At 45.4% G+C, this 23,061-nt stretch overlaps 1 protein-coding gene and 1 long non-coding RNA gene across 7 annotated transcripts in view; one reads left to right on the top strand and one right to left on the bottom strand.

Moving 5' to 3' along the window:
• Nucleotides 1-1,728: 1,728 nt before the first annotated feature.
• On the bottom strand, nucleotides 1,729-10,400 carry LOC131921252 (uncharacterized). Its single transcript, XR_009381912.1, has 3 exons — nucleotides 8,574-10,400; nucleotides 1,960-2,194; nucleotides 1,729-1,858 (listed from the first exon to the last, which is right to left on the bottom strand). It is a non-coding gene; the product is annotated as an uncharacterized LOC131921252 (long non-coding RNA).
• Nucleotides 9,929-23,061, top strand: part of Fryl (FRY like transcription coactivator) — a 246,331-nt gene continuing 233,198 nt past the window's right edge. For all 6 annotated transcript variants that reach the window (XM_059275978.1, XM_059275977.1, XM_059275976.1 and 3 more), the window contains exon 1: nucleotides 9,929-10,156. The gene's annotated coding sequence lies outside the window, so the exon portion shown is untranslated. The remainder of the gene's footprint in view (nucleotides 10,157-23,061) is intronic.

The raw sequence follows: 23,061 nt of genomic DNA, 5'->3' as shown, positions 1-23,061 counted from the left end.
TTAGTTTTGTTAGGTTTGTCTGTTTTGAGGCAGGCTTCCTGAAGCATGGGTCTGACCTTGAGCTTGTTATGTGGCCAACAATGACTTCGAACCCTGGACTTTCTTCTGCCTCTACATCCCGAGTACTGGAAAATCCTGTTGTTGTTGTTGTTTTTTGTTTTTTTGTTTTTTTGTTTTTTCGAGACAGGGTTTCTCTGTGTAGCTTTGTGCCTTTCCTGGAACTCACTTGGTAGACCAGGCTGGCCTCAAACTCACAGAGATCCTCCTGGCTCTGCCTCCCGAGTGCTGGGATTAAAGGCGTGCGCCACCACCGCCCGGCTTTTTTTTTTGTTTTTTTGTTTTTTTGTTTTTTTGTTGTTGTTTTTAAATGAACTAGTTAGATGAAGGACAGCCCAGTCTAGTTCGTGGGCCCAATCTAATCCATCACCTGAGTTTGTAAGGATGGTGTGCTAAGAATAAGAATGGTTTTAACGGGCTGGAGAGATGGCTCAGAGGTTAAGAGAACCAACTGCTCTTCCAAAGGTCCTGAGTTCAATTCCCAGCACCCACATGGTGGCTCACAACCATCTGCAATGAGATCTGGCACCCTCCTCTGTATACATAATAAATTAATAAATCTTTAAAAAAAAAAAAAAAAAAAAAAAAAGGGGCTGGAGAGATGGCTCAGAGGTTAAGAGCACTGACTGTTCTTCCAGAGGTCCTGAGTTCGATTCCCAGCAACCACATGGTGGCTCACAACCATCTGTAACAAGATCTAGTGCCCTCTTCTGGCCTGCAGGCATACATGCTGTATATGTAATAAATAAATCTTTAAAAAAAAAAAAAAAAAAAAAGAATGGTTTTAACATATTGTAATTGCTGGGGCGGGGGGGGGGAGGATCAAAAGAATAATAATATTCTATGGCATAAAAATGAAATTTCATATGAAAATTTCATTTTAGTTGAAATGTCATTTTAGTATGGATATTTTTTTTTTATTGTAACCAAACCCTGCATTCCAGTCTACTGGGTTGTTTTGGGCCCCTTTTGTGCCCCAGCCGCAGAGTGTAGCTGCAACAGAGACCGGGCGGCCTCACAGCTCAACATGTTTACACTCTGATCTTACACGGAACACTGTCCGTCCCTGTGTGGGACAAAGTATCGGGATCTCTGGGCAGCCTGTGCTCAGCCTCTTGCAGGTGGCTTCACTCGGTTGTCAACGGTTGGCTTCTGCTGCTGAAACAAGTCTTCTATTTATTCTTGCCTAGTTGGTAGGATTGATTAAAGAGCGTTTCCTTTGTCCTTTGTGTCTCTTCTTCTCTATCAGCAGACAGCTCCCACCGCCACCACATGCACACACAAAGGAGGTCAGTGTTTTGGCCATGTAACTATCTACACCCCGCCTCCCCAGCATATTTCCTCGTTCTTTGAATAATCCATGAAATCTAGTCAAAATAAAAAGTTGACAGGTGGCAGCAATAACTTTAAGTAAATGCCCGTCTTTTCTTATCGACTCCCCTTTAATTAACACACTGGGATCAGACTGAATATTGCTTTTGAATATTGCTTCCGGCCCTCTTGACAGTATTCTGTCTCAGGTGCAAATTCACACCTAGCAGGATGTTTGAAAATACCCCTTGAAGTCTTGCAAGATTTGAAGCTGGTTTCAAAGTGAGAACGAGTAACCATCAATGTAGTGACAAGGGAGACAGGTGTGGCGCATGCAACTTCGGGGGTGGGGGTGGGGGTGGGGTTGAAGGGAGGAGGGCAGCAAGTTCAAGACCAACTCATCAGGAAACCAAAAGTGTGGTTGAGTGGTCCGGGAATGCGAGCCGGTGGCATGAATACGTGAGATTGGAAGTTCAGTCCTCAGTCCCGCCTGCCAAGAAGAAAAACGAATCAACAACCACAAAGACTAGCCACAGGAAAACAAATCATTTAGTCTTTCAAGCAACTTAATTTTAAAAATACAAAACTTACCGACGGCGTGTGCGTTGGGGTCCTGGGTTCAGTGGTACTTTCACGGCAGGGTAGACAAAAGGGGCTGGACTGGGTTTGGGTGGCCTTTCTATGATACTGCTTGCCTCTCCAAGTTAAATATTATGTCAGTTTTCCATCTCAGATATTCAGCGAGAAAGCTAATAAGGAGTCTGTGGTTTATTTCTTCTTTCTATTAACATATCACACAGTGGCTTTCTTTAGAATGTAATTCCCTCTGTGATGAAAAAAATAAAAAAAAGTCATAGAATATTAATAACCAGCAGTAAAATACTTTGGCTAAAGTTACGATATTATTGGTAAAGGCATCTCAGATAATAGATGTGTGTGGGTGTGCTGTTTTTTTCGAGACAGAGTTTCTCTCTGTAGCCCTGGCTGTCCTGGAACTCTATAGTCCAGGCTGGCCTCAAGCTCAGAGATCTGTCTGCCTCTTCCTCAACTGCTGAGATGAAAGGCCTGCCCACCACCTTGCTGGGGCAATAGATGTGTTTTTGTTTGTTTGGCTGGCTCGGTTTGTTTCAGGTAATGTCTTTTGTAGCCCAGGGTGGCCCTGGAACTTACCAGGTAGCCAAGATAATCTTGAATGCCTCATCTCTTGCCTCCACCATCAGAGTACTGGGATTACATGTGTATGACTTTGGAAAGGACACTAAAATACATAATTTATAAATGATCTTAAGAAAATATGAGAGGGCTGGAGAGATGGATCAGTGGTTAAGAACATTGGCTGTTCTACCAGAGGTTCAATTCCCAGCACCCACATGGCAGCTCACAACTGTCCATAACTCCAGTTCCAGGGGATCTGACACCTTCACACCAATTCATATAAAATAAATTTAGGTAAATTATAAAAAATGAAAATATAGGAGCTGAAGTAGGACAAAAATAAATGTTATTTTGGTAATTGAAGATGGTCTTCATTTATATTAATCATGTATATTAATCATGTACTCTATGGAATAAAAAAACCAATCACTTAAGCCAGGTTAGAATATAATGTTTCCAGACTTTGCCACTGCGTCAGAAGTTTTCCTTACAGGGTGGTTAATCTAGCCCAGCATGAAGAACTTATATCTGGTTGCTTTGTGCTATTGCAAAATGACTTGTATTTATATCACCCAAATGGTTCAGTGTGGTTTGTATTATCATACATGCCTTGTCATACCCTGTCACATAGGATAGACAGACATTGGGCTGTTAACCTAAGTTATTAAAAGTTCAAGAGAAATACACATGCCATATGGGTAAGATGTTATTTAAGCTTCATTTTGTGTGTGTGTGTGTGTGTGTGTGTGTGTGTGTAGGGGTGTGTGCGGTTATGTGCATATACATATGTGGAGATCAGAGGATGGCAGCTTTGGGGAGTTCTCTCCTTCTCCCATGCTGAGGCAGAGTCTTTCTTGCTTTGCTGAATCCTGCATACTCCTGCAAGCTTCCAGGCAGTCCACATGTTTCTGCCTCCCAGCTCACTTGAGTAATGCCGGGATTACGGGTTTGTGCCACCACATCATGTTTTTGTTTTGTTTGTTTGTTTGTTTTTGTTTTTTGTTTTTGTTTTTTCGAGACAGGGTGTCTCTGTGCAGCTTTGTGCCTTTCCTGGAACTCGCTTTGTAGACCAAGCTGGCCTTGATCTCACAGAAATCCGCCTGCCTTTGCCTCCTGAGTGCTGGGATTAAAGACATGCGACACCACCGCCTGGCTGTTTTTTGGTGTTTTTTAACATAAGTTCTAGGGTTGTCAGGTTTTGATGGCAGCTACTTCTACCCACTGAGCCATCTTGCTGGCTCTAAAAATATTTTAAAAAGAGAAATGAAATATTGTTTTCCTCCTTGACAAACAATAGAGAAATCCCCTAAGGATGGAAAAGTGCTTTTTTTTTTTCATTCATTCATTCCTTTATTTATTTATTATGTATACAGTGTTCTGCCTGCATGCCAGAAGAAGGTGCCATATCTCATTACAGATGGTTGTGAGCCACCATGTGGTTGCTGGGAATTGAACTCAGGACCTCTGGACTAATAGCCAGTGCTCTGAACCACTGAGCCACCTCTCCAGCCCCCAAAAAGTGCTTTTTAAGAGCATCAAGCCTTCCCAAGAGAAAAGAAGGAACTCTATGCAGCATGGTAGATGCAAAAGGAATTCAAGAGTTACCTGCAAAAGCCTCAGGAGCAGGGGTTAGAGAGAGGGCTCAGCAGTTAAGAGCACTAGCTGCTCTTGCAGAGGACCGGGGTTCAGTTCCCAGCATCCATGTGGTAGTTTACAACCATCTGTAACTCCAGTTCCGTGGATCCAAGGGGTGTCTTCTGACCTCCTCTAGCTCCTACACACACACATACACACACACACATACACACACACACACACACACACACACACACACCCCAAAATAAAAAAGTTTCAGAAGAAATACTAATTTTCCTCATAGGTTCTTACAGGAAGCAAACAAGATAATTGTGAATATTTATTTACAATAGGACAAAAAATTATGTTTTTTCCCTCTGTATGAATATTACGTAGATCAATAATTTTTCTTCTATCATTTCAAATAATTTTTCCTCCTCAATGTTATGGGGGGAAATGCTAAAACTATAGTAATTTCCAAACCACCTTTTTCAGATAGGTTAAAATGGCCATGGGAACGGCTCAGGCATCCGAGTGCTTTTTGTGCTGGGCATGGTGGCGCACACCTTTAATTCCCAGCACTCAGCAGGCAGAAGCTGGTGGATCTCTGAGTTCGAGGATAGTATGGTCTTCACAGTGAGTTCTAGGTCAGCCAGCGCCTCAAAGTGAGACCCTCTCTTAAAAAAAATAAAAAGAAGATTTTTTTTTTTTGTGCTAGCATGAGGACCTGAGTTAGGATAGTTAACATCCATGTGAAAACATACGTGCACACTTGTAATCCTAGCACCCAGGAGGATCCCCGGGGCTCACTGGCCAGCCAGTCTAGCTAAATCAGAAAGTTCTGGGTTCAGTGAGAGACTTTGTTTCAAAAATGAGGCAGAGAGAGATAAGAGGAAAAATCACATCCAACTTTGGCTTCTGGCCTTCACATGCACACACATTGACTTTTGTGCAGGCACATGAACTTGTACACATATATCCAGTGCACATAGGCACAAAAGCAGGTAAACAGGAGCCTCAGGTCAGGTAATACGTGCAAAGGGTATTCTAAACTCACCCAGAAATCCCTGAAAGTTCTTCACAATATTAAAATATCAAAACTCACTGATTCTGAGGTAACCAACTTCCTTAATTTTTGCTCTTAAGATGTTCCTATTGCCAGGCCTGGTAGCACAAGCCTTTAACTCAGCAGAGGCAGGCAGATCTCTGAGTCTGAGGCCACGCTGGTCTACAGAGCAAGTTCCAGGACACACAGGGCTACTTAGAGAAACTCTGACTTGAAAACCCTTCAAACAAGCAAACAAAAAGGTTCTTATGTGAAATAATGAGAACGGGACAGACATTTTACATGTGTTTGTTGGTTATACTTTTAGTTTGCAAAACAAAGAGCTGATAGGCTTTATGTCAGTTCCCTAATATTTTTGGATATTTTACAAGTGTTTGAAATAAAAGTATGTAGGAACCAGTGACCTAGACTAGTTGATAAGGGAGACCTAAAAACTGAGCATGGTGGTGTGTTTCTGTAGTCCTGGCTACTTAGCAAGCTGAGGCAGGAGGATCACTTAATCTCAAGAGTTTGAGGATAGCCTGGGTAACACATTGAGGCCCAATCTCTCTACTAAAGACAGATTTACAACAAAATCTTATGAAATTGCAATGCTCTTAAAGTGGTATGCAGGCCGAGAAGGTATTTCACTGTGAGCTGACTTCTCTCGCTCATCATTTCAGTTTGCTGTGCGTTCACCGAGAGCCTTCAGTTAGGCCAGATACCATGTTAGAGGGTGTGGAAGTGAAAGGCACATGTGTGACCTTGCTCTTTCCGAGCAAACAAGGATAGTGCAACAGACAAAAGAAATGTCTAGCTTCTGTCTTCAGTGTGAAGCCTGTCATCAGACTAGTACCTACTTGGCCAGAAGGAAGCACAAAGAATAAATCAAGGAGGGGATGCCCCCAGGGCGGGCCTCGTGAGGAAAGTGAGCACCTACACTGGGCCATCCGCTTGAGGCATGGCCAGGAGAGTCCTTCTGGAAGGATCGAAGGGAAGGTGAGACTCACAAAGGGCACCATATGGCTAAAGGCATTGAGGCCTGACTGTCACATGAGGAGTGATCAGGGAAGAAACTCGAGAGGTGGCCCGGAGTCAGGTTGTGAAGGGACTTCTTTGTTCTGTCCAGGTGCTTAGGTGATACTCAGTATGTGCCTAAAGAAATCCCTACAGGATTGTAAGTAGGACAGAGCTGGGGATGCTTCTACAAAGTCCAGTCCTGCCCTTTTTCTGTCTCAGCCGGTGAAGCCAGACGGAGCTGTTTTTTAAACTGATGAGTGTCATGTTTCAACAATGCTCTCAATGGACGTTAGCTATTCTACAGGGAAACATGTTTAAATATGGAAGGTGGAGGACTTGGGCCTTTTCTCAGAAACCGAGGAAATATTCCTAGAAGTTTTGTTCTTCTGTTGTTTTCAAAACATGTATTGTAATTGTAAACTTAAAGATAGTAACTACACTTATTTTTCAGCTAAGTTGTGTTTATAATATATTAGGATCGACCTAAGGTGACTGGTACATTTCTGTCTCTTCACACATATATCATTTCTTTGTGTTGAGAACATAAAAAAATTCCATTAGCTATTCTGAAGTATTCAACTGATTTTTTTTTTTTTTTTTTTTGGTGGCAACTGTATCTACCTGGTTGTGCTACTGAACATTAAAAATCACTCTTCCTAGGCAGGTATGGTGGCACATGCCTGTAATCCCAGTGCTTGGGGCGATAGGGATAGGATGTGGGGAATTCAAGGTAATCTTCAGCCATATAGAGAGTTCGAGACCAGCCTCCACGCCATGTGTGTGGACTAAAGGTGAATAAGCCTGGTGGACAAATGCAGAATACTTATAAAACAGAAGAACGATGTAAAAGGCGGTAAACTTAGCAGTCAGCTAAATAAGAGGAAGAGAGCCTGGGAGTGACTGCAGACGGCCCTCTGAGGTCATGAGCCCCTGCGCTGGCAGAGACAGCCGCAGGAAGCTGGACCTCATAGAGCAGGTGCTTTAGATGGAACTGAAGATGTCACCTAAATGGAGACAAAAGCTGCAGGTGTGCACACACTTGAACTACCAGGTGCCTTTATCTCCAGAATATTACATTAGAATTGTCTTATGGGCTAGTGGACTACTAGAAACCATCTTACAATATTCCGGGGGACTACCAGAAACCATATAGTCCAGTAGACTACTAGAAACCATCTCATTATAGTCCAGTGGACTACTAGAAACCATCTCATTATAGTCCAGTGGACTACTAGAAACCATCTTACAATATTCCGGGGGACTACCAGAAACCATATAGTCCAGTAGACTACTAGAAACCATCTCATTATAGTCCAGTGGACTACTAGAAACCATCTCATTATAGTCCAGTGGACTACTAGAAACCGGAAGTAGTCTCAAAGCTTGGGGATGCTTAAGAGCTGGGAGCGGGCTGGAGAGATGGCTCAGTGGTTAAGAGCACTCACTGGATGCTCTTCCAGAGGACCAGAGTTCAATTCCCAGCAACCACATGGTGGCTCTCAACCATCTGTAATGGGATCTGGTGTGCAGGAATACATGCAGGCAGAACACTGTATACATTAAAAGCAAAAAGCAAAAAGCTGGGAGCATAACTAAGAAGCAGGATGTGTGCTTAACATGTGCAAAGCCCTGAATTCCATCCCAGCACTGAAAAACAAAAGAAAAGAAAAATCCAACACAAAACCAAAAGCGAAGTTTACAAATAATAAATGAAGATCCAGAAAAAAGAATATGTACACATACATGGAAGAATACATACACACACAGTCGAGTACCCCCACGTACATGTGTACACATGTGTACAGTTGACTACAACTTCAGGTTCCTTAGCTTCATTCAGATTTAGTTAGCATTGGCTGAAAAATATTGGCGGGGAGGGGGATAGGGGGAGGATTTAAATTATTGCTGGCATGTACTATATAATAAATCCCACCACGGTTGTGTCCATAACTGAACATGTACAGATTTTTTTGTCATCATTCACTCAGCGATTCAGTAGAATAAGGATTATCATAACACTGACATTGTGTTAGTATGAGAAACACTCCAGAGATTATTTACAGTGTGTGAGAGGATGTCGCATGCTACAACGGTATGTGATTTTTATGAGTTGGGGTATCCGTGGGGTCCTGGAAGCAGTTCCCTTGGAGATACGGAACGGAGGACTAGGTCGGTCGGTCGGACAGAGAGTTAGTTAAAGGTATTTGTTAGGCACTTGCATTTGCCTTATAAACCAGCTAACTTCCTGTCTTGTCTCGGCTTGTGACAAGAGTGAGGGCTGAAACTTCAGCTCAGCGGTAGAGGGCTTGTTTACCTTGCGTGCATGAGTCCCTAAATTCAACCCCCACTACTGCAAACATCGACCAACTCAAAACCACCCGCAAACCCCAACCGCGTCCCCCTCTCTTACCGCTTCTTGCTATGAATGGCTCTCCCTCCTGAGCTCGGGGGGAAAAAGCCTTTTCTGTCAACAGTCTACGCTCTTTTCCCTCTTTCTGTGCGGGACAGACTGGCTTCTAGGGTGCCGCGGAGCACAGCCACTTTCTCGGCACTGCAGGATCCCACTGGGGGGGGGGGGGGATCGCGGCACCTGTACGGACGCCCTGACTTCCAGAGTATCTCAAAGACCATCGCAAAGAGCGAGAGAACACTGAACCGTTCCTCAACGTTTCCGGGCGGGGCCCAAAGTCATAACCACACTCAGTTTTTCCGGAAATAATCCTTTGCTTCTTGCATCTGGGGTGGGAAGCTGGTGCTAGGCTAACGCAGACTCCGAGGCGGTCGCAGGGAGCAGGGGTGTGCCACAAGGACGTCTTTTCATAACAGACTTCTCCCTCTTCTTTTGGGTAGACGTGCTTTTCCCTGAAGGTGCCTCTGTCCTTCAAGCAGTAGCCTTCTGGTGTCCGCATTTGTAGCAAGAGGGACTCTGAGAATATCACCAGAGAGGACCATCAGTTTAATCTTTCCAAAAATTAACGTAGCTCCCGCGCAAACGCCAGTAGGACACACAGGACGTGACCTAAACGGAACTTCTATTGGGAAGGACTTAAACGCTTTTCTGAATGTCCGATTGCAAGACAAACGAGGAAACCTCAAGGTTTGCAGACACCTTCATAAACTCTTCCGGGTGCTCAAAGCCGGAGATTCAAGGATCTGAGCAGAGTGAACAGGGAGTGCGAACTTGGTTAATTGTCTGGAGCCAGTACTAGGATTTTTCAGGTGTTCTCACTCCATCCAGGAGACAGCAGGATTGAGTTCTCAGGATCCCACAGCTAGTGCGATGTGCTCCTCATCTGGAGATTTTTGCATTCTTCCCGTCTCCCTTTCCCGCTTCCCGCCGTATGGGCTGTTTGTGCTCGACCCCTACCAACATTTAAAAGGGAAAGGCGCTTAGAGGAAGCCAAGGTAGAGAAGACTTTACGGCTGTCTTTCTCTCCGCCGTCCAGGCAGAGCGATAATAGGTAAGGGGCGTGCAGACTTGCCCTTCCTTGCCCAATCAGGTACACAGGAAGATGTCTTTCTACCAATAAAAATAAAGTTCGCTTTCCGGAGGCGGGAGGATGAGCCTTGACTGCCAGTTCTCCAAAGCAACGTTGGAGGCGAGGACAGAGAGTGATTAGAGGTAGGTCCAACCCGGGGAAGGGGGGCGGGGCGAAGGAGGGGAAACTCTGAGCGGCGGGGGGGCCGGCCAGTGGAGGGCGAGGACCACTGTTCCTGGTGTAGTGTCCCTCGCCAATCAGGAAGGCGAGGGGGTGGGCGGGGCAGGGAAGGGGTGGGCAGAGCTCGCAGCACCGCCGGGCGCCCGTCGGGCTCTGGGAGAGACAGAAATCCGGTTAAAATCAGAGTCGGAGGGAGGTTTAACCACGGATCGGTCCCGATCGGATTATTCCTTAAAGGGGACGCGCCATTGTCAAAGAGAACGAAGCCTGGGGCCCGAGGGCGGGGACCGGCGGCGCTGGAGGAGCGAGGCAGCTGCACGGGACTGGGGACCTGGTAGGTGCTGCCTGGGGAAAGGCGCTTCATTTCACTTTCTCTTCCAGCGCCGGGGCAGGCGCCGGGATGCCGGGCGACCGTCGGCCGTGGGATCCAGGATCCCCGGCCCTGGCCCGGCTGCCCTTCTTGCTGCGAGCCGCAAGGGAGGCGGACTGAGGTGGGCGGCTGCGGCGCGGGCTGGGGAGGCTCCTAACGGACGCGGGCGCGGCGCAGAGCCGGGGTCAACCGAAAGCCCGTCGGAGCTGCGGCGGACCCGTGGGGAGCACCGCGCGCCTCGCTCTGCTGCGCGCCTCCTTCCCGGCCCGTGCCCGGCTCTGCCCGCGCGCCCGGCCGCCCTGGGCGCGCGCCGCCGTCTCCACGCGCGCTCCTCTCTTCCCGCGCGCCCGGCTGCCCTGAGCGCGCGCCCCTGCGCTTCTCCGTGCGCCGGCTCCGTTCGCACGCCGCGGCTTCACCGAGGCCCGGGAACCGCCCGGCGGGGAAGCAGGCGGCGGGGAGCTGGCGGCAGGCGCTGCCGCAGCGTCGTGCACCCGACCCGGCTTGAGCGCGCCGGCAAGGCGGCCTCAGGAGGAAAGGCGGCGGGCCCGCGCAGCGCGCCGAGGTTGCCGGCTCGGCCGGGCATTGTCCGCGGTCCTTGGCCGCGTCTCTCCGCCCAGTGCCCGCGGTGCTGGGAGGGGTGCGGACCCGGGCACAGAGCCCGCTCCGCTCGAAGCGACGGCGCACCCCGGGACCCGCGCCTTCCGGAGCCCGGGTCGGCCCGGCGGACTGCACAGCCACCGCCCGCGGCCGGGCCTTCGCAGCCCGGGCCCCCCGTTCGCAGGCACCGGCGCAGGCTGCTCTCGGTGCCGAGCTCTGCCATGCAACTTTTCTTTGCCTTTTGATGGGAGTTGTTGCTTCCGGGCGGCAGGTTCTCCGGGCCCGGCCGAGCCTCGTTTTCTTGTGTCTGGAGAGGCCGATTTCTAGGGCGACCTGGGGCCTGAATGCTGTCGGTCTTTCCTACCGTTCCAGCTTTGTTCCTCGCTACCTACAGTCGCTTTTCTTGTGGACTTGCGGGGATATGGGACCACTGAGTCCCAGGCTGTGGTTTTAAAAGAGGGGGCGAACTGGCTGAGGGGCAAGCGCTCTAGACAGAGCTAAATTTGCCTTAACCTTTTAACTAGGGAAAGCATTACCTAGACTTTTATGCCAGAAGCTCTTTTGGGAGGGTAGAGGGAAAATTCAGCAAGACAGGTTGCCAGGATGTGTAACATTGGAAAAAAAAAAAAAAACAAAACAACAAAAAAAAAAACAACCAAACAACTTCTGATGGAAATAAAAGTTGGTTCTATAAACTGCTGTTCTGCCTAGCAGGTGCCTTCCTTCCATAAAGTTGATCTCTCCTACTGAATGCAGGCATTGTAACGACGAGCAGGCAGGCAGGCAGGCACTCTTTCTATTGGCAAACCAAATACGAGGTCTTTGCTCTGTGAACATTATCCTGGCGTGGAACTTGTCAATACTTGCAGCAGAAATCATAGCTAGAAACAACACATCCCTTGTTAGAGTCCTTATTTAGAAAAGAATGTTTTCATAAGCCTTCATTTTGACAGTTTCTTGAGCAATGCTTTGTAGAGTACTTGGAGGCAGCAAGTTGCAACCTTATAAAGGAAGTAGCATCCGGCGTGTTATTCTTTGGTCTTATTTTTGTTACTTATTATTAGAAGTGGCGTCCCGTCCCGGTTGCCTTAAGCTCTGTTACAGTATTTTGCAAGACACTTTGCAGGAGTGAATTTGGTTGAAACACCTGGCCTAGTTTTTTTTTCCTCCAAGGAAATGCAGATTTTAAAATTTGTTTATCACTAAGTTACTGACTGTCTAATAACTCGTGAATGAATTTTGAAAGTTCTCCATCTCAACAGTAATAACACCAGAAATTATATTTAGGAAACAAGTCTAACTTCAGATGTTGATACTTGAGAGAGAATGCTCCATTACAGAGGTTAGGAAATGAAGTAAAAAAAAAAAAATTACCTTCATTTTGATAATATCTGTTATTGTTCCACTTATTATTTTACGTCTGCGCTAACCCTATCAAGCAGGTACCTGGGCATAATCTTCCTTGCTCATCATAGGAAGTAGGTGTTTAAAACAAATTTAAAATTTCCCATTTTTATTTATTTAGTGGCATAGTTAGACAATAGACTTTTCTTTTTTTTAAAGAACACAAAAAGAAAATGTTCAGGAAGAATTATCTTTGAAAGGCCTGTGCTTTATGACCTGGACATGTGTTCTTCTGTGTTTCCTGGGTACTGCATACATATTTCTAAGATAATTTTGAGTCTTAGACTGTGCTTAGAGATTCTCGGGAGAGCTTGGATTGTCCACTACCTGCATTGTTTGTCTGCAGATCCGGTGTGTGTAACTACATACCCCGGAGATGGAGATGCGTAGTTGCGCTGTTGCTGGTCTTTCTGACGGAAAAAGATACTGTCTTGCAAAGGCTGTTTAAGATACTTTTTCCTCTAGCTGACACTCGCAATGGAAATGTGCCTCCCATTGAGTATCTTCAGACCTGATAAGCTAGGTAAGGACAATAATTCCTGCAGTAGGTAGTGAGCCCTGGGCCACTGAGCCAAAACCCCCACCTTTCCTTGTCCGCACTGGGGGAAAAATGTTTCTGAACAAGATGATACCAATGAACAAGAAGTGGTTTGTTGTCGTGCAAAGCTGTCTTAGTCTCACTATTCTTTGTTGGTGCATACAATTGTGATTTCATTTTATAGTACCTGTTGGACAGATATCTTCTTCTGATGGCATTCACTTATCACAACTCTCTGAACTAGGTAGGCTTGATCTGCCGTCAGTGTCTGCCATGTACCTCCATGTTTAAGGATGGGGAGATAAAGTAGAAACAGATGACAGTCTTGTTCAGAAATTTAGTGGAGAAAGTAAAAACTGCTCTCCATGGGAGACATGGGGGTGTGTCAGAGCAGAACCATGTCCAGAGTAACAGCGACCCAGGCATCATGGGTAAAGAAGTGGAAGAAACCCAGATGATGTGGGAAAGTTCCTGCGACTCTAGCAGGTTTCATTGTGTGCATGAAAGTATTTTACATAGAATGTTTTTGGATGCGGATTGGGTATGTATGTTCGTTACTGTTTAGCTATAAATAGCTGAAGTACTGGGGGGGGCGGTTTGTCAGAGCTTGAGCTGTGAATTCAGCTGTTACTCTGCAGGGTGGCCAGGACCCATCCACCCCAGGCCCAGCACATCACCTTGCTTTCAAGTCAGAAGTGATTTCCCTTTCCTTCTAGGCCTGTCAAGTGCTCTTACAGAGCAAGCCTTGTTCTTGTCTGTTAGTTCAGTACGGGCGTCTGTATATTTCCATCGTTAGATTGTGGAGGATTTGGTCGGCGGAAGTTGGAGCCGTAACATGTTTGCAGCTGCCCAAAGTACCTGGACAGTTCTATTAGCCCACCAATATTCTATAAACGAAGAACTATAAAGAATACTTGCTTATATTTGGAGGAAAGTATTGATGTGAGTTTAAAGGAAATACTTTTCCTTATCACTAAGGTTCCACATGCTCATTGATAAGAAAGAAATATCTTAAGAAATTCTAATGCTGCTCACTCACGACACTGCAACCCTTGTTAGTGGGTTATTGTCTTTTTTTCTGACTTTTATTCTTTTATTACAACCTCAGGGCTGTCTTAAATGATTTCTATTGAAAATTTTAGCAAGTTGTGATTATTGGGAATGAAAGAGAATAATAATATTTATATAATTCTTATGAATTTTCTAGGCTCTGTAGTTCTGCTTTTTTTTTTTTTTTTTTTTTTGCATTGAATAGAAGGTTGCAATCAGTCTGTCTGTGTTCAAGATGTGAACATAGAATTAAAAACAAACAAACAAGCCGGGCGGTGGTGGCACACACCTTTAATCCCAGCACTCAGGAGGCAGAGCCAGGCAGATCTCTGTGAGTTCGAGGCCAGCTCTGGTCTAGAGTTCCAGGACAGGTTCCAAAGCTGCACAGAGAAACCCTGTCTCAAAAAGCCAAAACAAACAAACAAACAAACAAAAGCCAACCTGACCAACTGCAGTGTGCTGGAACATTTTACCTGCCTTTACCCTGTGATTTTTTTTTTTTTAATATAAAAGAATGTGGGTTTTTGTTTTTTTGTTTTTTTGTTTTGTTTTTTTTTTTAAAAAAACTTCTTTTTTGGAGTTCATGATAAGCACAATTTCTTGGTATTTTTTGATTCGTGTAATCTCTAGAGAGAACTTTTAAAAATTGCTTTGTGGCTCACAATTTACTCTTGAAGTATCCTAGAGAGAAATGCAGATTTGTTCCTCATGGATCTCAGAAGGGGTTTTGCTCTTAACTTCGGGCTGCTCATCACTGACGGGGAGCCAAGGTGTAGGCTGATGAAGTAGGTGCGTCTATTGTTCTAGGTGCTTCTTTAAGTGACTTCAGAGAAGTTTTCACAAAGATTCCAAAATAGAAAACCACCCAGCTGCCGGCTGAGAGGTAGCCTCCTCATGGAACGTCTCCATTCATTAGTAAGTTTGAGGAATTATGCCTGCTGTGGAGGCCAGGGGCTGGTACTGGGGATTAGGCTAACACTGTTAGGTCACCTATTTGGTTATGGCTCTGAATGGCCACTGTCAGAGTATCCTGGCAGCCCCATCTGGCCTTCCTGGTGGGTGGGTTCAGCTGTGTGGTGCTCGATGAATTAAGCCCGTGAGCCCTAGGCTTGTTTTCTGGGATTTCAAACAATGCTGTTTCCTGTGGGTAGGATTTTTCTGAAATTCTTCAGAATTTCAGACATGTCTTTCCATTCATTCAGAGAATACCATGGTGTGACTATGTCTGGGTCTACACAAGCCCGTCATATTTTGCTGATGGGATAGCAACGTATTTCTTTTGAAGCCGAGACACTAAACTGAATCAGCGCTTTTGTCACTGTTTGTGGACCTTTTTTCTTTTTTTTCCTGTGAAAATAATTTTGAAAAATCACTTGTGTTAAAATTCATTGTGAAGTAGCCGGGCGGTGGCAGCATACTGCCAGCACTCGGGAGACAGAGGCAGGCGGATCTCTGGGAGTTTGTGGCCAGCCTGGTCTGCAAAGTGAGTTCCAGGACACCCAGGACTGTTATACAGAGAAACCCTGTCTCAAAACAAACAAACAAAAAACCAAGCAAACAAAAACAGCAACAACAAAAACACAACAATTATTTGTGAAATGTTTGACTTTACACAGGGTCCTTTCTTACCTGCTCCCCTTAACCTTCGTGTTCAAAGGGAAAGAGTTGAATTGCTCAGAAACAAGGGACCATGAGAGTCTGAACTCTGGGGTCAGCCAGCTTAGGGGACCGTCTGACTGAGGGAGAGGTGGCTCAGTGGTTAAGAGCATTTGCTGCTCTCGCTAAGGAACCGGGTTTGGTTCCCAGCACCCTCGTGGTGGCTCACAACCATCTGTAACTCCAGTACCAGGGAGTCCGACACCCTCTTCTGGCCCCCATGGGCACTACAGACATGTGGTGCACCAACATTCGTGCAAGCAAAACACTCACAGAAAATCAAACTAAACCTTAAGGAAAACCTGTGTGGAGTGACACAGAATTTGAAAACGTTTTCTGCAGTTAGTCCTTTATTTAATGTGTGCAGATTTGGAAGTCAGAGGACAACATGTGGGGGTATGTTCCATTCTTCTGCCACATGGCTTTGTGGTAGTCTAGCTTGGTCCGAAACACCTTTGCTCACTGAGCCTTGTTGCTGACTCAGGAATTACAAAATTTAAGTGACAGCTTTATTGAAATTTAATTCACATGCCATATTCACCCACTTAAAATTCAGCACTTTAGCCGGGCGGTGGTGGCGCACGCCTTTAATCCCAGCACTCGGGAGGCAGAGGCAGGCGGATCTCTGTGAGTTCGAGGCCAGCCTGGTCTCCAAAGCGAGTTCCAGGAAAGGCGCAAAGCTACACAGAGAAACCCTGTCTCGAAAAACAAAAAACAAAAAACAAAAAACAAACAAACAAAAAAAAATCAGCACTTTAGTGTATCCCCCAGATTTGTACAGCATCACCACCTTTACCTTGACAACTTTCTAGAGTCCCATATTGACACCTGCCACCTCCCCAACCCTGATCTACATTGTGTCTTTATATGTTTGGGTGGTCTGGATAGCTTGTCTCCATAAAAAAAGTAACATTTAAATAACTGTGTATTCTGATCTCTTTCAGTGTGTTTGAACCCTAGGAGTAGATCATGTGAGTGCTTTTCACGATGTGTGTCCCCCAGGTAAAGATGTGCTCTAAAACAAAACTAAATCCTTCTCTTGCTGGAGCCTAGAGAATAATGGGGAAAGACATTTTGCTTAGGAAAATCATTGGACTCACTTTGGCAATACTTCTTTCTGCCAAACAGTGTAAGTCTCACATTCTCCATGCTTACAGGGCAGTCAGTCCTTCCATGAGTTCTAATCCTGCTGCACATGTGGCATGTGTGGTTCAAAACAGCTCCAAAGCTTCATCTTGATGAACTTGCCTTGCTGTTCATGTTGGGATGAGCTGGGCAGCCCTTAGTACTTTCTGGGTGACTGATCACTGTGATCCACAGATGATATTATTATTATTTTTAATTGAAAATAATTTTTGTTGTTGTTTTGTTTTTCGAGACAAAGTTTCTCTGTGTAACAGCCCTGTCTGTCCCAGAACTTGCTCTGTGGATTATGTTGGCCCTGAACTCACAGAGATCCACCTGGCTCTTCCTCCCGAGTGCTGGGATTAAGGGTGTGTGCCATTGCCACCCTGCTGAAAATAAATATTCGGATCCCAGTTTCCCTTCCCTTATGTCCTCCCAGATTCTTCCTACTTATCAAAGTCCATGTCTTCATTGTCTCTTCTCTTTAGGAGACACAGGCAACAACAACAGAAGGCATGAGAAACACACATCCACAAATCTGAAAATCACAGAATTAGAAACCATAATGTGCAATCAGAAGACCAGGAAGGTTAAAAAAAAATGCATAACAAAGCAATGTGAGACAAAAAACCTTCAAAACCACCATTGGTTCCGCTTTGTGTTGGCCATCTACCACAAGGCATGGGGCCTGCCCTCCTTTAAGTGGGTTCACAGATATTATTAGTCATCTCTTCTGGTCCTTATTTTCTGTCTTAAAGAACTCATTGGCTGTTTACTCTGAGTACATAGCCACTGTTGTGTATGTCCTCGCTATGAAGGCAGAAGATGTGCATGTTATTTTGGGGGAGTTTTCGTCTTTCCCCATTGATTGTAGTTTCATAGCTTTCTGTTCATTTTTTTTTTTGTCCAGTTCTAAGTGGTGCTGGGGATCAAACCCAGGGCTAGGCAAGCACGCTCTCAACCGAGCTGCCTCCCTAGTCCATGGCTTTGTCTTTTTGGGAATACTTGGGATGATCCTTTTTGATGAAACCCAGCACTTCCAGGCTGTTGCCTTCCCCGTCTTTCCAGATGTGGACAGAGGGCTCTCAGCAGCTGCCCCCATTTAGATGCCAGCCATTGTCAGGCACGTGTCCATTGTCAGGCACACGCCCACCCTTACTGAAGAGGTGGGAAAGTGATGTTGGTTTGTTTGAAGACTGTCTAAATGTTGACTAAAAAAGGATGATTAAAAGTTGATTCAAAGTTTGTTCACTCGAGCACAGCCTCATATTTTATTATTTCTTTTGTTTTACACTTTGTGTGTGTGTGTGTGTGTGTGTGTGTGTGTGTATTTTCATGTTTGCATGTTTGCCGTGTGTGTAGAGGTCAGAGGACGACCTGTGGGAGCTGGTTCTGTCCTTCCACCATGTAGGTCCTGGGGATTGAAGCCAGATTGTCAGGCCTGGTGGCCAGCAAGTGCCCTCACCTGCGGATCCACCTGACCTGTCTTCAGTGTCATATTTTAGATTGTAAAACACGCATATGTGCTTTTTGTTGTTTAAATGGCCTTCACTGGAATATGTCAACTTCTCAGAACTTGTTTGTTCTATTTTGTTCTTTTGGTGTGTTATCTTATTTCTGGGTAATCTTCATGTATGAGTTTAGTTCAGTATGAACATAAGTCTAGTTTGTAATTTTCTACTTTATTTTTAAAGAGATTTATTTTTATTCTATGTGTATGGGTGTTTTGCCTGCATGCATGTCTGGGTATTTTGTGCACACAGTGTCTGCTGAGGCCAAGAAGAGGATGTCAGCTTCTTTGGAACTGGAGTTGCAGACTGTCTGTAGCTGTTGTCTGGGTGCTGTGAACTGAATCTGGATCCTCTGTGAGAGCAACATGTGCTCAAAGATTCCACACCACGGCTGACTTGGAATATGTAGGGGGCCGGGCAGTGGTGGCGCACGCCTTTACTCCTAGCACTGGGGGGCAGAGGCAGGCGGATCTTACTGAGTCCGAGACCTGTTACACAGAGAAACTCTGTCTTGAAAAACAACAACAAACAAAAATACACACACACACACACACACACACACACACACACACACACACACACACGAAGGGGGCTGTGAGCCAAGAAATTCCCGACACACTCTATCACTGTCCAAGGCTGGAAAGTAGATTCTCCTCAGAGCTTCTAGGAACATGTCTCTCTGGACACCCTGACTCTAAGCCCAGTGAGATCCATTTTGGGATTCTGACCTCCAGAGTAGTGAGATGTGTCTCTGTTGTTTAAAGATACTAGTTCTGTGGTGATTTCTTAGCATAGTCATTGGAAGCTGATTTGGCTCTGCGTACACACTAGGGGCTCAGTCTGAATCTTATTTTCTTCCTATAACCTGCTCCAAACACACTTAGTTTTTCCTTTCCAGGGGCGGGGGGGGGGGGGGGGGGAGAGGTTTGGGGGGCAGTATGCCCTCTGCTTTTTTCCCACTTGAGTGCCAGCATCCCAAATTTCCTGCAGCTCTGTACCTCCATCTCTTTCGTGCTGCGTTGGGGAACTCACAGAGCTGTCTATTTGGAGAAATCTTCGCCTGTCCTGCTTTCAGTGAGCACCCTTGCATCCCTCTGATGAAGTGGACAGCCTTGTGTCTGCAGGCGTTGACGGCTGCATTGCTTCTTAACTCAGATGCTTTTGGTCCAGGTCGACTTTGTGTGGTACTCCATGCTGGAGGAAGCATCCGTGCTTGTGACGAAGTCAGAAGAAGATGGGGAGATTTGTTCCCTGAAGGATCCTGCGGTAAACAATTAATAAGTAATTAAGGCAGCCGAGGGTCGGAAATGCCCCACGACTGCCTGAGCTAGCTCTGGAGACAGTAGCAGGTTTCATGCAAAGGCCATTTCAGACTAGAACACTGCCTGAGTATCCTGTGAAAGGGATGGTTGAGTGAGGAGGCTCTTACCATAAAGGAGCTGGAGAAACAGGCTTCGGTGAAATGGTACCCATTATGAGAAACATGGACGCTTGCCGCTTAGGTTGCCTTATATTTTGTAAACACATGGCAGAAAGTTTTGTGAGTTGTTCTGTGTGGATGCTGGGACCCAGGCCCTTTATAAGAGAAGCCAGTGCTCTTAACTGTTGATTCATCCTCTCAGACCCATGCCGTGGTCAGTGTGTGGCTTGTGGGAGTTGATTTTCTCCTACCACCTCTTGGATTATTATAGGGTTGGACGTGAACTCAGTTCATTAGGTTTGGTGGCAAGGGCCCTTCACCCCCGAGGCATCTCAGGGTTCCACCTACTGAACTTCATAAGGCTGAGGAAAGGTTTGTGAATGAAACAAAATTACAAACTGCAGTTGTAGTCAGTTAAGGACCTCAAGAGCTGATGACCTCGAGTGGGATAGAGATGTCTTGACTAGGGACTGCTTTTTAATTATTACATTTGTTACTATAAAATCTCAGTATACAATATCCTGAGTTTTTATATACAGTAAAAACTTAGTATAATCTAATCTGATTCATTAGTTGCTATCAACACTGGTGACACTATGTGTGTGTGTGTGTGTGTGTGTGTGTGAGACCTGCACTGGTGTGCTCCCCTGTGTGTGCAGTGTAGAGACCTGAGGTCAGTGCTGGCTGTCTTCCTCTGTTGCTCCCCCACTTAACTGTTCAGACAGGCTCTCTCACTGAACTCGGAGCTCCCCATGTCCGTCCGATGGCCAGCCTCTGCAATTGCCATGTCACAGAGCCCCTCTACTTGGAGGATTATAGACATGTGCCAGCTTTTTCCAAGGGAGCTGGAAATCTGAATTCCTGACCTCATGCTCGTACCACAGTCCCTTTACTCATTGACCTATCACCCCTGCTCCACGTTAAAAATATTCTTGACATGGACTCATGTAGCCTAGGCTGGTCTTGAACTCACCATGTAGTCAACGATGAGTTCCTGTCTCCTCCTGCCTCTACCTCCCGAGTGCCGGGTTACAGGAATTCAGCATAATGCCTAGTTTGATAACATTAAACAAAATTATTTATTTATCCTTCACACTTGTGTGTGCACATGCATGCCCGAGTGTGAGAGTGTGTGTGTGTGTGTGCAGACGTAAGTGTGCCACAGTGCGCTTGCGGAGGTCTGTTCTCCTCTTCCACCTTGTGTGATCCGGGAACAGAGCTCAGGTTGGCAGGCCTCCGCTCAAGTGCCTTTGTACACTGAGCTGTCTCACGAGCCCTTAATTATATTTTGAAATGAAAGCACTCCATGAACTGTGTAAGTCAGTTATGTCACATTAACTTGCTTCTTTCTGGAGAGAGTATTAAAGTGTAGACAGGAGAATGCAGAAGATACACTGTAACTGGACTTGAGCCAGAGACTGATTTCTCTGCTGTTGGCGCAATTATTGGCTAGGCCACTGACCTTACAATTAGGTAGAAAATGTGGTTAGTTGAGTCATACCTGTAAAAGTTCATGAGTAATAAGCCAGTGACAAGTGGATAGAAATTTCTAGTGTCATGCTGAAATAAATTAGGTGTATTTTGTGTCACACACACACATACACACACACACACACACACACACACACACACACACAGATGGCTACTGTGCCAATCAAATGTTTGGGTGAAATGAGTTTTGTGGGGTTAACTTACTGGAAATAGCAGCTGTGGCTGAAATGTCGAAGGCTGCATGCTCTTTTGATGGGACACAGACATGGGTTCAAAGACCAGCTGCACAATCACAGGGAAGGGGGAGATGTGGCCGAATACCAACAGTGCTGGTATTTTAATTACTGTAATAAGCTCAGTGTGGACATAGAAAGCAAAGCCACTACCAGAGGGTGCACAGATTGGTAATCCGGACCAAGCGGGGGAGGGGCTAGTGTTACATTATTATACACAGTGCTGTGCATGATTGGTATACATTCATGTATTGCTGTGCATAGAGGTAACACCTCCGAATGGGCCAGAAAACAGAAGATAACATGTTGATGAGGAGACAGAGAAGTTAAACCCTCATCAGTTGCTGTGGAAGTGTGGGATGGTACAGCTAGCTAGCTGCTCTAGGGAACCAGCTCTGAGTTTCTTCAAATGGCTCACCGTGGATGTCCTCCATTCCTAGGTATAAACTTCAAAGAAATGAAACCAGTTATTCAAACCAATACTGTGGACAGAGGGCACCAAAATATAGTTAGCAAGGCGATAACTCATTGGCATGGCTGTTAGCAAAAGACAAGATGTAGTAGTGATGGGAAAGGGGAGCTCTCAGGCACCACAGGTGGGAATGTGCTGAGCACAGCTTTAATGGAAAACATTGTGGATGGCCTCTAACAACTGGGTATGTGTTGAGAAGGAAGTATGATAGCTTTTGGAAGAGGTTTGTTTGGGGATAGCTTGGCTCTCCATTTAGAGATGTGGATTTTACTTCAATGCGATATAGTGTGTCACTAAATAGTGATCAGTTCAATGGTATTAACATTTATGGACCATTTTTTCTTTCTTTTTTTTAAAGTAAGGGTGCCACTTAGTGAGGGAATGTATAATAGTCTTTCCCACAAATGGTGTTAAGACACCTGGATTTCCACATCCTAAGAATGGCTTTGACCCCCTGCCTCATACTATATACTAACTAAAAGTGAATTGGTGACCCCAGTGTGAATTATTGATATTTCTAGGAAGAAAACCAATCAAACCCTAAGTTGTAATGACCTTGTGCCAGGCGAAGCCATTTTGACTAAGACCCAAACCACAAGCAGCAAAATACTAAGCCGGTAAATTGGTTTCCATCAAAATGAAAGAGGGTTGTGCGGCAAAGGATGCTATCAAAGTGAAAAGATGCCTCACTGCATGGGAAGCGGTATTTGCAAGCCATCACACATGAGGGACTTGGGTCTAGGAAATAAAGGGCCAGCATGGGTTCAAGCCAGACAGGGTCCTAGTGGGGGTTCCTAGAGAGAGAAGTGGATGCAGGCTTGCACTTCTAACCAAGAAGCTATACACAGTTGATATCTGCTTGCAAAGGAAAAATTAGTCTCCCCCAATGGAGTCTCACTGGCATATTACCAACACTTTAGGGAAGGCCCCATGCTCAGGAGGAGATGGCCAAGACAAAATGAACTCAATGGTGTTTTTGTAGACTTTGTGTTTTGACTCATATTACTTCATTTGGGCATTTTTTTTTAAATGGTCTTTAGCTTGTATATTTTGGTTTCTGATTTTGTGCCTTTTTGGTTTGTGTGTGTGTGTGTGTGTGTGTGTGTGTGTGTGTGTTTTAATTTCTATTTGTTTTTTAAAGAGAGAGATGGAAAGGGCTTGGAGTTTGGTGGGTAAGGAGGAGGTGGGGGAGGGAAAAAGCATGATCAGAATATAGTTATGAATTTTTTGTTTTTAGTAAAGAGACAAGAAGAAAAAGAAGGGATCGCTTAGGAAATGAAAGGTAAATAACCACATTTAAAATGGTTAATACATCCCACGGCAGAAGAATTCTTAGTAAAAACTGTGAAAAGATGAGTTGGTGGGATGTTAG

The sequence above is a fragment of the Peromyscus eremicus genome, chromosome 10 (genome assembly GCF_949786415.1).
Source record: "Peromyscus eremicus chromosome 10, PerEre_H2_v1, whole genome shotgun sequence".
NCBI classification, from domain to species: domain Eukaryota; kingdom Metazoa; phylum Chordata; class Mammalia; order Rodentia; family Cricetidae; genus Peromyscus; species Peromyscus eremicus.
Note: the sequence above shows the minus strand (reverse complement) of the source record. Positions and strands in the feature narration are given on the sequence as shown.